General features: G+C 41.4%; 1 pseudogene; it reads right to left on the bottom strand.

The window, feature by feature from the left end:
* Positions 1-11371: 11371 nt before the first annotated feature.
* Positions 11372-12449, bottom strand: LOC149018590 (uncharacterized; annotated as a pseudogene).
* Between the last annotated feature and the right edge of the window lie 110 nt (positions 12450-12559).

Genomic DNA, 12559 nt, shown 5'->3' with positions numbered 1-12559 from the left:
GTGCATCACGAGTTTCCTTCATCACACTTCGAGGCGGGTGGCCCTTCACATGCGGTTCCGGAGACTTCGGATCTTGGAGCACGAGATGAGATCGATGACTTCCATGCTAGAGAGAATGGAGGTCGGACGGGAGCAGATGTACGAGAGGATGGAGTCACGACGGGATAGGATAGAGCATCGGGTGACTCGGCTAGCGAGAGGAGTTCGGAGCATACGAGAGATCGAGAGAAGATCACCTGAGATAGTTTGTACCTTAGGATTTCCATTTATGCATTTCGAGATGTAATCATTGTAAAAACTTTTGAAATTAATGAAGTTCATTTTGTTCCTCTTTAATTATTGTATGTTATGCAACTTTCTTTTCCTTGCATTAGTGACATTTGTTCAAGTATAATTATGGTATGTTATTCAGAAATGTTCTGTTATGCCTCAAAGGTCAAGTTTCTAATTCGGTGTTCTATTATTCACTTCTAAGAGTAGAAGAGTCATTTCGGATCAATGACTCGGGAATGTTCAGATTGTTGTCTTTTGTGGTTAGGATCTCCTCGAACCAAAGGCTACGATACCAATCATCACGCCCTCCCGGCCCGGTACCCTATCGGCATACCAGGAGAGTGTGATCCACAGCCCGAAGATCGGGTATCGAGTGATCAACCTCCCACATAAACAATAACATAATCATGAACAATCATAATAAAAGTGCGGAAGATAAATCATAGATCCAATAAAGAAAGAATGAATCATAAATGAATCGAGAATAATAGATATAATCGGAGTATCAAACGAGATAAGTAAAGTGAGGCAAAAATCCCACTTTACAACCGGCGGAAAAGTAGCTCTAAAGAGAATAAACTAAATAAAATCTAATCCCAGTAGCTAGTACATTGGGTAACTAAATTGTTCTCCACTTTATAGACAACATCCTTGTAAGTGTAAATCTCATAAATGGCACAAGGACGCTTCCACTCAATGGTCGGACTAAGCATCGTACGGAGCATAACCACTCGCGGGATCTTCGAGTAATTGTGGTAACCGCAATCACCTTCCTGGAGATATGCCTCTTCGCCTTGCGCTTCTTCATAGGGACCGTCATAGTACTCGGTACTGCGGGATAGTCTAACAACATTGTACAATAAAGGAATGAGTTTCAAAGAAACTCGGTAAAGCGATTAAAAATCCATAATAACATAAATGGCGGGATTCCAGAACAAACATAAATGCAATATGATATGAGACAAGCAATGAATGAATGAATCTAACTCTATGTATGCTGGTCTCTATTGGCGGACATGCTTTAAGTCATAGCACCGTACTTCTTTAGGAAGGTCCACTCACATCCTCAACCATTTAAGATATCTTGGATTCTCTCACGGATCATTTCACCGGTCTTGAGCAGCCGATTGGTAATGGGTCCTTCATCCCTCGGGACAAACCATGGCGGGGGTTAAGTCAACACACTCTCTCACAACCATTTGGTATAAATCTTGGCGCATGTCGGGGGTAAAACCTAGCCAAATGCAAGTCTTCTACTTAGTTACATCAAGTCGAGATCCGAGATACTTCCATTCCTCGTCCACTGACGATCCTTTCCGGTATCCTTCACACTAGAGTCCTCATAGTCCACGACTACGGACTCATCAACCCTATTGATCATCCACATATGGTAAGCGGGAAGCTCTCACGTCCTCTCACGGGTTGGTTACCGGTCTTAAGCGCCCGTGAGCCCAAGTCTAACCATATGCAACCCTACCAATAAATGGCCCCCACAATGTGATTCTGTCCTCTCACGGGTTGGTTACCGGTCTTGAGCGCCCATGAATCCCCATTGCTACCACGGGTCGTTCGGTCTCAATACCCCTCCGATTAGGGTCGACATAACGAGGACATCCTAGCCAAACACTACTAGACAATCCTAGATATGTCATCCAACGAGTTTAGGAAGGTGTCCGAGAGGGCATCTCCGGAAACATCCCATAATATTCCCGTAGTAGTCCAAGAACAGAAGTGTCAAAAGGACACCTCTCCTTTCCAAACCATACTTAAGCATACACATGCATCAATTCATATCATCACATATATGGTAACTTCATATATGGAAAGAAATCAATAATTACAATCACTTTTATAACATTGGTAAGTAAATCATACATGAATCAATTTAATATGAATAAGTAATGCTACTTGTAATCAAAGTTATGCAACGAGTAGTATATCATTGTAAGAATCTAATTTAGGAATCATATCTATGATATTCAAATATAGAAACTAGATTCATGCTATCTATGTAATTAAGGAAATAACCATCCTTACCTTTTATAACTCGCAAAGGAATCCTAAGAAGTCAAGTAAGATCTCGGCAAACTTGAGAAGAAGGTCCTAAACAAGTATATACAACATATTAGGAAAGATCCCTAACAGAAAAGATACCAAAACATCCAACATAGACCAATTCGGAGTTGCTTTGTACTCATTGGTCGAGTGGATTGGTCGGCTGGTCCAGTCGACCAATCAGTCGACCAATGCAGTCAGTAGCCTATAAAATCAGAGTTTTAAGATATGAAATCCGAATTTGGTGGTTCAAAAGGGTACTAATCAAGGGGTAGACTACATCAGTAGTATTCTAACATATAGGGGACCTCAAAACACCAATCAAATCAAGATATCAAGATCCAAATTAGGAAACAAAAAGTTACCATAATTAAATCAACCATGGATCTTGATGAATTTGAAATAGAAAACAAAGACAAGAACAATAGGAGGATGGATCATTGCTTCAGGTAAAGGTATCATGAAAACATACTTAGATCTTCAAGGAACAAGGCTTAGAAGCATAAATCTAAATAAGGAAATAAAACCTACCATATATGTAACTACCATGCATCATGAAGAACACATAGTAAGGTAGAAGAGAACACTAGAGATCTATAGATTATGGATCATGGAAGGAAAACACAGTAATTAACTACTAACATGATCAACATAGAAGATCCAAAGAGATCGGAATTCAGATTAGAAGTTTAACAAAGATTAGATCATGGTTTGATCATGATTCCTTCAAAAGCTTGCAATGATCATGGTTAAGATCATTGTTCTAGCCTCAAATCCTTAGGATGATCATGAGAACATGTTCGAGAGATGTTTGCAACGAGAGAATGCAGCATCTCTTCTCTTGTCTCAACTCAAAAAGGAAAGAAAAACAAAGATGGAGGAGAAGAAGAGAGAGTAGACATACCTTTTGATGCAAAAAGAAGAGTTTCGACGAAGATCCGTCAAGAAAACACCAAGGATGCAAGAGAGATGACTTGCGAGAGGTCTTTGGTTCGTTCCGAGAGAGTTTGGAGGCAGCAAATACGAAGTGGACTCGAGATTGGACTTAAATAGAGCAAGAACAACCTAATTGCCAAAGACAGCACTCATTGGTCGAGTGGATTGGTCGGCGGCCCGATCGACCAATCGGTCGACCAATCTTGCCGACAAGACCAAAACGAGGGAATTGAAGGTCCAGATCAAATCCAATCCTAAAGGGGTTTTGCACACAAGTCAAGTGACTTACCTAATAGGTAGAAATGCCTTCAAACCAAGATAGAGAGCACTCCAAGTCCATCAACTAATCAGATCTTCATCGGGATTCGGTTTCCAAAAATAGAACCTCATCATCAACTTTCATGGATTCAAAGCCGGACACCAAGTCCTCCGGGGCGCGCCCAAAACGGGGGGCCTTTGGGACTGGCCCAAAGCCGACTTCTTCCTTTCCTCGGCGCCGCCGCCCACCAAAAAAAAACCGTGGCCAGGGCGGGGGTGGGGTGTGTATTCTTATTTTATTCAATATAGTGGGGGGGGGGGGTTGCGGGGGGCTGTGGGCACAAAAACAACATTCCAGCGGTGGTGGGTGTTGGGGGGGGGGGGGGGGGGGGCCCTGGGGCATGTTGGCTAAAACAAATGATGGGGGGTCGTGGGCGGGGGTGGTGGGGCAGCTAAAAGATCAAAAAATAAAAAAAATAAAAAACAAAACCCGAAACTCTATGTTGTGGAGGGCTGAACCACGTAAACTCGGTGCATTGCGTTTTTGTTTATTTTTCTTTGTTGAACATATTGGAGTGCCTTGATTGCAGAGTGGTGATACACTGTCTGGTAGACCTAGCCACATTGTGGTGAATTTTTTGAAGACACTGATTCACCCCCCCTCTCAGTGTTAATCTGGGAATAACATTGTATATATAGAGTTTACAGGTTTAATGAAAATCTCATGGACTTCTACTCTAAGCAATCTCATATTTAATAAAAGGAGATCGTCTCTGTTAGATTTTTCAAATGAGTAGATTGAGACGCATCCAAAAGTTCTCTATAAGCAGAAATGGACAAATCTATTTGATATATTCTAGTCTTTACTCAGTTTGGTAAGCTTTCATATTTTTTTTCCTATAGTGGTCTCCAATGACATTGTTGATGTGATTTGTTGTTCTACGAATATGGAAGACGCGTTTGAACTACAAATCTGTGTTTTTCCAGTGAAGCCGATTTTTCTAACAATCATTGTATGGACTTCTATTGTCAATTCCTAATTTGTTGGTGAGTTCTTTGTATCAATTGGGTATTGGGTTTATATTTGATTTCCCTTGCATCTGAAACAGATTTGTATTCATTCGCAATGTTCACAAGTATTCAAAGCCCTCAAAAACCATTCCAAAACTCATGTGATTGGGCAGTTGGGAGGCTTCCTTCAGAAATTTTGGAAATTTTGTATGTATATATATATACATATATGATGAGGAAAGAATAAATAAACTTAAACCAGTCCGGTTTGAGCCTAGTCCGACCAGATCGGAATCAAACCAGTTCGGTTTGAACCTAGCCCGACTAGCTCGGATCAAGTTAAATCGATCAAGCCAAGGTCGGTCAAATAAGTACAAAGGCTGAGTAACAAGGTAAATCTGAATAAGATTCTAGCCAAAGAAACAGTATTCAGTCAAGACTCTACTACTCAAGTTCAAGTAGGACTCAATGACCAAGATTCAGATCGCAACCTAATTAAGGTTTGAGTTCCACTCAAACTCATACTTAGAAAAGCTATAAAAAAGTATGGGAACACAAGAAAAAGGTACGCTGAATAGAACTATCACTATTCGTATTATTATTGTTCATTACTTTCTTGCCTTCCTTAGTCGGATTTCTAACTAGATCGTCGGAGGTGAAAACTTAACCTCCATGGTCGAGCTCATCTGTGCAGGTTCAACTGGCTGAAGGGATGAGCAGGATTGTGCAGCAACAATTGGCGCCGACTGTGGGAAGATTCGAAAACTCATGTCCGCAAATGTGACAATGCCAGGCATACGCCAACATACCTCACGCCCCTGCAATGCCCCTAACATCAACCCTCTCTCCGATTCCATTCTCTAGATGGGGGATAGACCTGGTAGGAAAACTACCAAAGGCCACAAGGAGCAGAGAATACTTGGTGGTGGCGGTCGATTACTTTACTAAATGGGTGGAAGTTGAAGCACTAGCATCCATCAATACCGACCAGATGAAGAAATTCGTCACACATAATATCATGTATCGGTATGGTATCCCAAAAATCATTGTCACCGACCACGGTAAACAGTTCGAAAATGCTGAATTCGAACGATTCTGTAAAGAGCAAGGCATAGAACACCGTTGGTCTTCTGTAGCATATCCACAAAGTAATGGTCAAGTAGAAGTTACTAATAGATCAATGCTTGAAGGACTAAAGAAAAGATTGGACCAATCTAAAGGCAGATGGGTGGAGGAGTTACCTAAAGTACTCTGGTCTTACCGAACTACTGCCAAAACGACCACCGGTGAATCTCCATTCCGACTAGTTTATGGAGTCGAAGCTAGGATTCCCGTAGAGGTTAAGGTCGGATCTATTAGAGAAGAAGAATTCAATGAAGAAGCAAACATCGAAGGAATGAGGACAAACATAGACTTCATTGAGGAAGTCAGAGATAAAGCACAATATCGCTTGGAAGAATACCAAAGACGCATTGCAACACATTACAATGCAAGGGTTAAACTGCGACAATATCTCCCTGGAGATCTAGTCCTTCGCAAATCATCTGGCTTCGATCTTACAAATCAAGGAAAGCTTGCTCCAAACTGGGAAGGACCATAAATTGTAGTGCAACAAGTTTCCCCGGGAGCATACAAGCTACGAGATCTAGAGACCAGGCAATTAATACCTTGGACCTGAAATTCAAACAACTTGAGAAAATACTATCAATAGTATAAAATCCTCAACAAATCTTGAAATTTTCTTTCAGTTTAGATATTCACACAATAGTCCATGATTCAGACATTATGATTTTTTTCCCATTGAATAAAGTTTTTGAAGTTTCAACATATCACCACAGCTCAAGCTAGAATATTTAGCTAAGATGATCGAGGGAGTGCTGATAGAAGTTAAAATTCATCCACCGACCTACTAAGGTTGGGAAGAAAAACCCTAAGCAACTTAGGCACAAAAAGCCCTAAGCAACATAGGCACAAAAAGCCCTAAGTCACTTAGGCACAAAAAGCCCCAAGTCACTTAGGCATAAAAAGACCTAAGTCACTTAGGTCACCGACCTACTAAGGTCGGGAAAAAAAGACCTAAGTCACTTAAGTCATCGACCTACTAAGGTCGGGAAGAAAAGCCCTAAGCAACTTAGGCACAAAAAGCCCTAAGCAACTTAGACACAAAAAGCCCTAAGTCACTTAGGCACAAAAAGCCCTGAGTCACTTAGGCATAAAAAGACCTAAGTCACTTAGGCCACCGACCTACTAAGGTCAGGAAGAAAAGCCCTAAGCAACTTAGGCACGAAAAGCCCCAAGTCACTTAGGCACAAAAAGCCCTAAGTCACTTAGGCATAAAAAGACCTAAGTCATTTAGGTCACCGACCTACTAAGGTCGGGAAGAAAAGACCTAAGTCACTTAGGTCCTAGACCTACTAAGGTCGGGAAGAAAAGCCCTAAGCAACTTAGGCACAAAAAGCCCTAAGTCACTTAGGCACAAAAAGACCTAAGTCACTTAGGCCACCGACCTACTAAGGTCGGGAAGAAAAGCCCTAAGCAACTTAGGCACGAAAAGCCCCAAGTCACTTAGGCACAAAAAGCCCTAAGTCACTTAGGCACAAAAAGACTTAAGTCATTTAGGCCACCAACCTACTAAGGTTGGGAAGAAAAGCCCTAAGCAACTTAGGCACAAAAAGCCCTAAGTCATTTAGGCACAAAAAAGATTTAACTCTTTATCAAAAATACAAACAATCAAGCTATTATGTTCGAAAAGGCAAAAGCATTGATCAAACTGAGAAATCTTAAATAAACTGCTTCATTCCGAACAAGCAGAGATTACAAATGGAGAAAGACAGAAAATAAAGTAAAGGCCAAAAAGGCCATACATACAAAAAAGACTTTGAAAGAACAAAGCTCTAAAGCTTCTCTTTTGTTTTTTGAGCTGCTCTGCCTTTTGAGGAAGAGGTGTCCAAACTGCCAGCCTCAGGCAAGGGATCCCAGTTATCCAGAAAATCAACTACTTCAACCTCTTGAGGCTTGGGAAACCTTGGTCGATCAGCACACCAGGCAGGTCGGGGAATTTTGAGATCGTCATAGATTCCAGGATCAATCAAGTTCTAAAATCTCTTTAAATCTAAATCCTTCTGCAATAAGGCCTTGGTAGGTATGACGCCGAGCATAGATATATCCTGGCGCAGCTACGTTGGTCATGAATTTCCTACAGCCAGCTGTCTTGACCCACCTTTTTATAACTTCAATACGAAGCTGGTGGGGGATATCTTCAAATATGCAGGGAGCTTTCTCCTCAATCGCCTTCATCAATTTAGCAACCTGATGATCCGAGCTCTCTAACTTAGCTCGGAGACTGGAAATCTCAGCCTCCTTACTGACCAAGGATCCTTGCGTTTCTTTCAAGGATGTCTGAAGAGAGGTTTTCTCAAGCTCCACAGCTTCATTCCTCCCCTTTAGCGCAGCCACCTCACTGAAAAGCTCGGCCTCCCGAGCAATCACGGCATTGTTGTTGGACTTCAGGGCTGTCAGCTCCTCTTCCAACCTCTTGTTGCGCTGATTGGCTTCCTGAAGAGCAGAATAGTCTTGCCGAGCAGAGTCAATGCTTTGACCCAGAGATTGGACCAAAGCACAAGCCATCCTGCACACAAAAAGGCGAGGAGTTTACAAATGAAATAAAGAAAAGTAACCTTCAGTACAAGAAGGAAATATCCATACCTCATAGTAATACTGTGCGCTTGCAGACGACCAAAACTTTGAAGATATTCAAAGTTGGATGGAAGGATAGCTCCACCTAGCCACTCATTGGCAACTCTAGACATTGAGGGAGACTCACCCCGGAATACCGAAGAGTTTCCATCCAACGACCAGTTTGGTCGAAGAATATTGGTGGAGCCCGAGGAGCCTGAAGCCCTGACCTCAGCTGGAACCTCTTGACCAGAAACATCCTCACCTAAAGAGGGGTGAGGATCAGAATGATCCGAGCTCTTCTTACTGGCCACTTTCTTTGTTGGACGGGGAGGGAAGTTGGAAGGGTTATCTTTTCGAACACGAGAAGATGACTTATCTTTAGCAGCAGTCTTCTTATCCTTAGATGGAGAAGCCTGATCAGCCCAAACTTTGTCTGGCTTGGTCGGATGCTTTGCCTCCACCTCTAGCATAGTAACTGCAGCATCAGCAAGATCATCCTCACCGAGCAACACTGCATCATCTCCCGAGTAAGTTAACTTGGCAAAATAAGGATGAATTAAAGCAAAAAGCAAAGCATTCATCTTACTGGTCAAGAAACCCCAATGATGAAGAATATTGGGATATTCTGGACAAAATCCATTTACAGCAAGCAAGTTCCGATCTTCAGTAGGGATCATCCGAATACAATCCTTTGCTTCCTGCTCGGACGATGAAAGGGGAGGAGGAATATTTGAACCTTCCCTAGGACTTTTTGGCCAAGAGATCGGAAAATCAGAAGGAGAAGGAGAAGGAGGACGAACAAAGAAGTATCTAGACCTCCAACCCTTAGTATTTGAGGGAAGGGTTCCTGTTCCAACAAAGTTACCCTCCCATCCAGATTGCAGAGCAGTTCGTTTGGAAAGATAGAACCAACGACTTTGCTCCTGTTTCTTATGCATAAAAAATTGAAGAAACAAATTTAAGGTCGGAGTCACACCGACCTCCTTTTGTTTACAAAACCCCCAAAAACAGATTATGTTACGCCAACTGTTTGGCGCTAACATCCCTGAGCAAATCCCAAACTGATTGAGAGCTTCAACAAAGACTGGGTGCACGGGAAGCCTAAAGCCACTAACAAAGGCATCCTCGTACACAACAAACTCACCCGAAGGAGGTTGGTGAGCACGCTCATAAGAAGCAGGGACTCTAAGCGCAAAATCATCTGGTATAGCATAACGAGCTCGGAAGAGTTCCAAGTCACTCTCAATCAGCTTGGAAGGAAAAAAGCTGGGACCTAAACTACTCGGATCGAAATCTATATGTTTGGAGGTCCTAGGACGACTTCTCTCAAAAGCAAGTTCGGAAGAAAAAAGACTTGTTAGCCATCTTATCCTGTTTTTGCTAAACCGAGCACGGATACTTAAAGTCCTAAACTCTTCATCACTAAGGAAGTTTGGACGAACACCAGGAGACTTAGAAGGGTCAACAGAGGTATCACTCTCTGTGTCACTGTACCCAGAATAAGAGGCCTCACTGTCCGAACAGCGAATCGCCTCACCCTCAGAAGATGGATGTCCAGAAGGAATATTAGAAGGTCTAAAAGCTTTCCTTTTAACACCCATCACAAACGACAGTCTACACTAAAGCTACTGTTACAGACAACAGAGGAAGCAGGGAAGACAAGCAGAATACAAGAAAAAGAAAAGGAAAAAATACACTCAGCATACAACATAAATACACAAATGAAAAACCATCAAAAGAACCAGAAGGAGAAGATGAACAATTATTTAGCCCATTTTGAAAGGGAGCAACAATTAGGTAGTTCCGCCCTGCTACTCCACTTTCCACTCTCCAACTGGATTGAAAGAAAACCCATTACTTCCCCTGGCTTGGTACAATTAGAAAATGCACCTTTTACATTTTACAGCAAAACCTCCACAAGCCCAACGGTTATGAAAGGAACATAATGAATTATTTTAACTCCCTATGTTTAACAGCTCTTTTCTACTTCATTTTTGAAATCCCTTGATCTGCCTCCAGTCAGAATGTTGCAACCTTCTTTGTAGTCTGACCCAGAAACCCCATGGTTATACAGAATACTAAGAGTTCATCCTTAATCAAACCTCACTTGCAAATTGAAATATACATATCAGAAAAATAAACTCATATTCCATGAAAAAGTTCAAAGTTAATCCTATCACGTCAACTGCATCAACAAATCCCCAAGCCTCCCACCTTATTCCACCCACAACAAGACCTAAAAAATGCCACTTGAGATAACGATGGAGACACCAAAACTTATACTAAAAACCAACCAAATCTCACCAAAGATTGATAGAATTCAATGAAAAAAAATGTATCAATGCTATAGTGGAGAGAAGGAAAACATCAGGGCAGGGATTTTTTAAAAATACTTTTTAAATAATTGATAAGTACCATATTATTGTAACTTATATAGAAACTAAAATGCAGAGAATTTAGAAATCCCTTCACAGGTTCTACCTCCCACGTGAGAGGCTTGTTCCCCCTTCCCTATTATCCTCCCCTTGTATTCTTGGCATTGTTTTTAATATATTTCTTTATTCATCCAAAAAAAAAAAAAAACTTAAGCTCTTTTATCGAAACACTTTAGGTTCTCAAATTCAAAAAAATAACTATTTTGAATGAACTCTCTAAGTTGTAAGGTTTTTATCGAGAACATGGATTTCGGAAGAGAAATCTCAATGCAGGAGAAATATAGAAAAGTATTCCGGACAGAATTTCAGCTTCTCCAATAAATTCAAATACGAAATATGAAAAGATGAAACATATTATTTGATAGAATAATTTCTTAGAAATCAGAGCAACCAGTTATTGACTAAGATTGAGGAATTGTATATAAACTTCGTCAGATTAAATAGGATATCAAGTGTTCCAATTCAATTAAAATTCTCATGCAGGTAAACCCAATTTGAATTCTATGCACTACCAAAAAATGCCAATATCTATTAGATGATATCTCAAACCACTTCAACTTCAGTAATATGCAAAAACTTGTTACACGATTTATAGGGCAATGAAGCTATGATAGAGTGAGAGCCACCTATGAGACAGCAGCAGAAGCATCGGTGTGCTTATGAAACCAATTAGGAGTAGACTTTGATTGACAAATACTGATCTAGTGAGTCTTTTTCAAAATCTGTTATCCTAACAATCTTGCATAATTGTCAGTGAACTATTGCACCAAGACAAACTAATAGCTAATTCAGGACAGAAATATTGTTGTTACCTGAGAATTAGATTTGTCCCTTCTCTCCGCTTTGCGTAATATAGTATTCATTCATCCAAAAAAAATAGTTAATTCAGGAGCTTACCGTTGGAGATGGCGTGCCAGCCTTCAGGGAGACCATATTCACTGATATGACCTTGGCAGCTTCCTTCAAACCCGTCTTCACCATGTCAAATTAGGCAACCCGGAACCTCATCACACTCTCGATGCTCTTCATGAGGTTCTCCATTGCACTATTTTCGTAAAGTTTTGACCCATGACCAGGGGAACTAGTAGCCTTGATCACAAGCCACCACGGGCTCCTCTCCGCAAAGGAAACGTGGTAATTTTCATTCGAGGATGCCAGTCCTCTCACAGTTCACAATCAAAAAATTGAACCCTAATTCTATAAAATTCGAACTGATCTTACCTTCATCAAGAACGATGCCGATGTTCATTTTCTTGAATTCTTGGCCGCCTATTTCCTCGTCTGGAACGAACGAAACATAAACAGTCCTAATCGGTTGAAACCCAGATTTCTTCAATCGGCGTATGGCTTCCAGGTATTGCATGCCAACACACTTCATGTCCTGCGATCCTCTGGCATAGATATTTCCAGCCTCATCGATGTGAGCATCAAAAGGAGCATGAACCCATTTATGGTGCTCGGCAGGCACCACGTCCGTATGGCGGTATGGGAATATAGAAGAATGGGAGGAAGATCAGGGTTTGCACCAGGCCATTTCAAGAGAGCAACAGGCATGCCCTTGACGAATTCAAGAGATTGCGATTCGAGGCCGATAGCTTTGGCTTCAGAGAGGATGAAATTGGCAGCTGCATGGTAGTCAGGGTTAGGGTGAGCTGTGCTAATTTGAAGATACTTTTGGAATCTTGAAATTATCGCCGATGAATCGTTTGGCAACGAAACAACTACTCTCGATGTGAAAAAGAAGCAGAAGAGAATGAAAATTCGAAACCTACGAACTGAAGAGAGAGAGAGAGTAAGTTCCATAAATTCCCAACATTTTTTCTCACGAGAGAGGTCACTGAAGAGAGGCGAAGTGGCACACTGGCACTGAGCTTTCAAGAGCTGAACTCTTCTTCAAAAAGAGTACGAACTAC

This window comes from Hakea prostrata, chromosome 4 (genome assembly GCF_041222555.1).
Source record: "Hakea prostrata isolate BN-2017 chromosome 4, UWA_Hpros_2, whole genome shotgun sequence".
In the NCBI taxonomy this organism is placed as follows: Eukaryota; Viridiplantae; Streptophyta; class Magnoliopsida; order Proteales; family Proteaceae; genus Hakea; species Hakea prostrata.
This window is presented reverse-complemented; position numbering and strand designations above follow the sequence as displayed.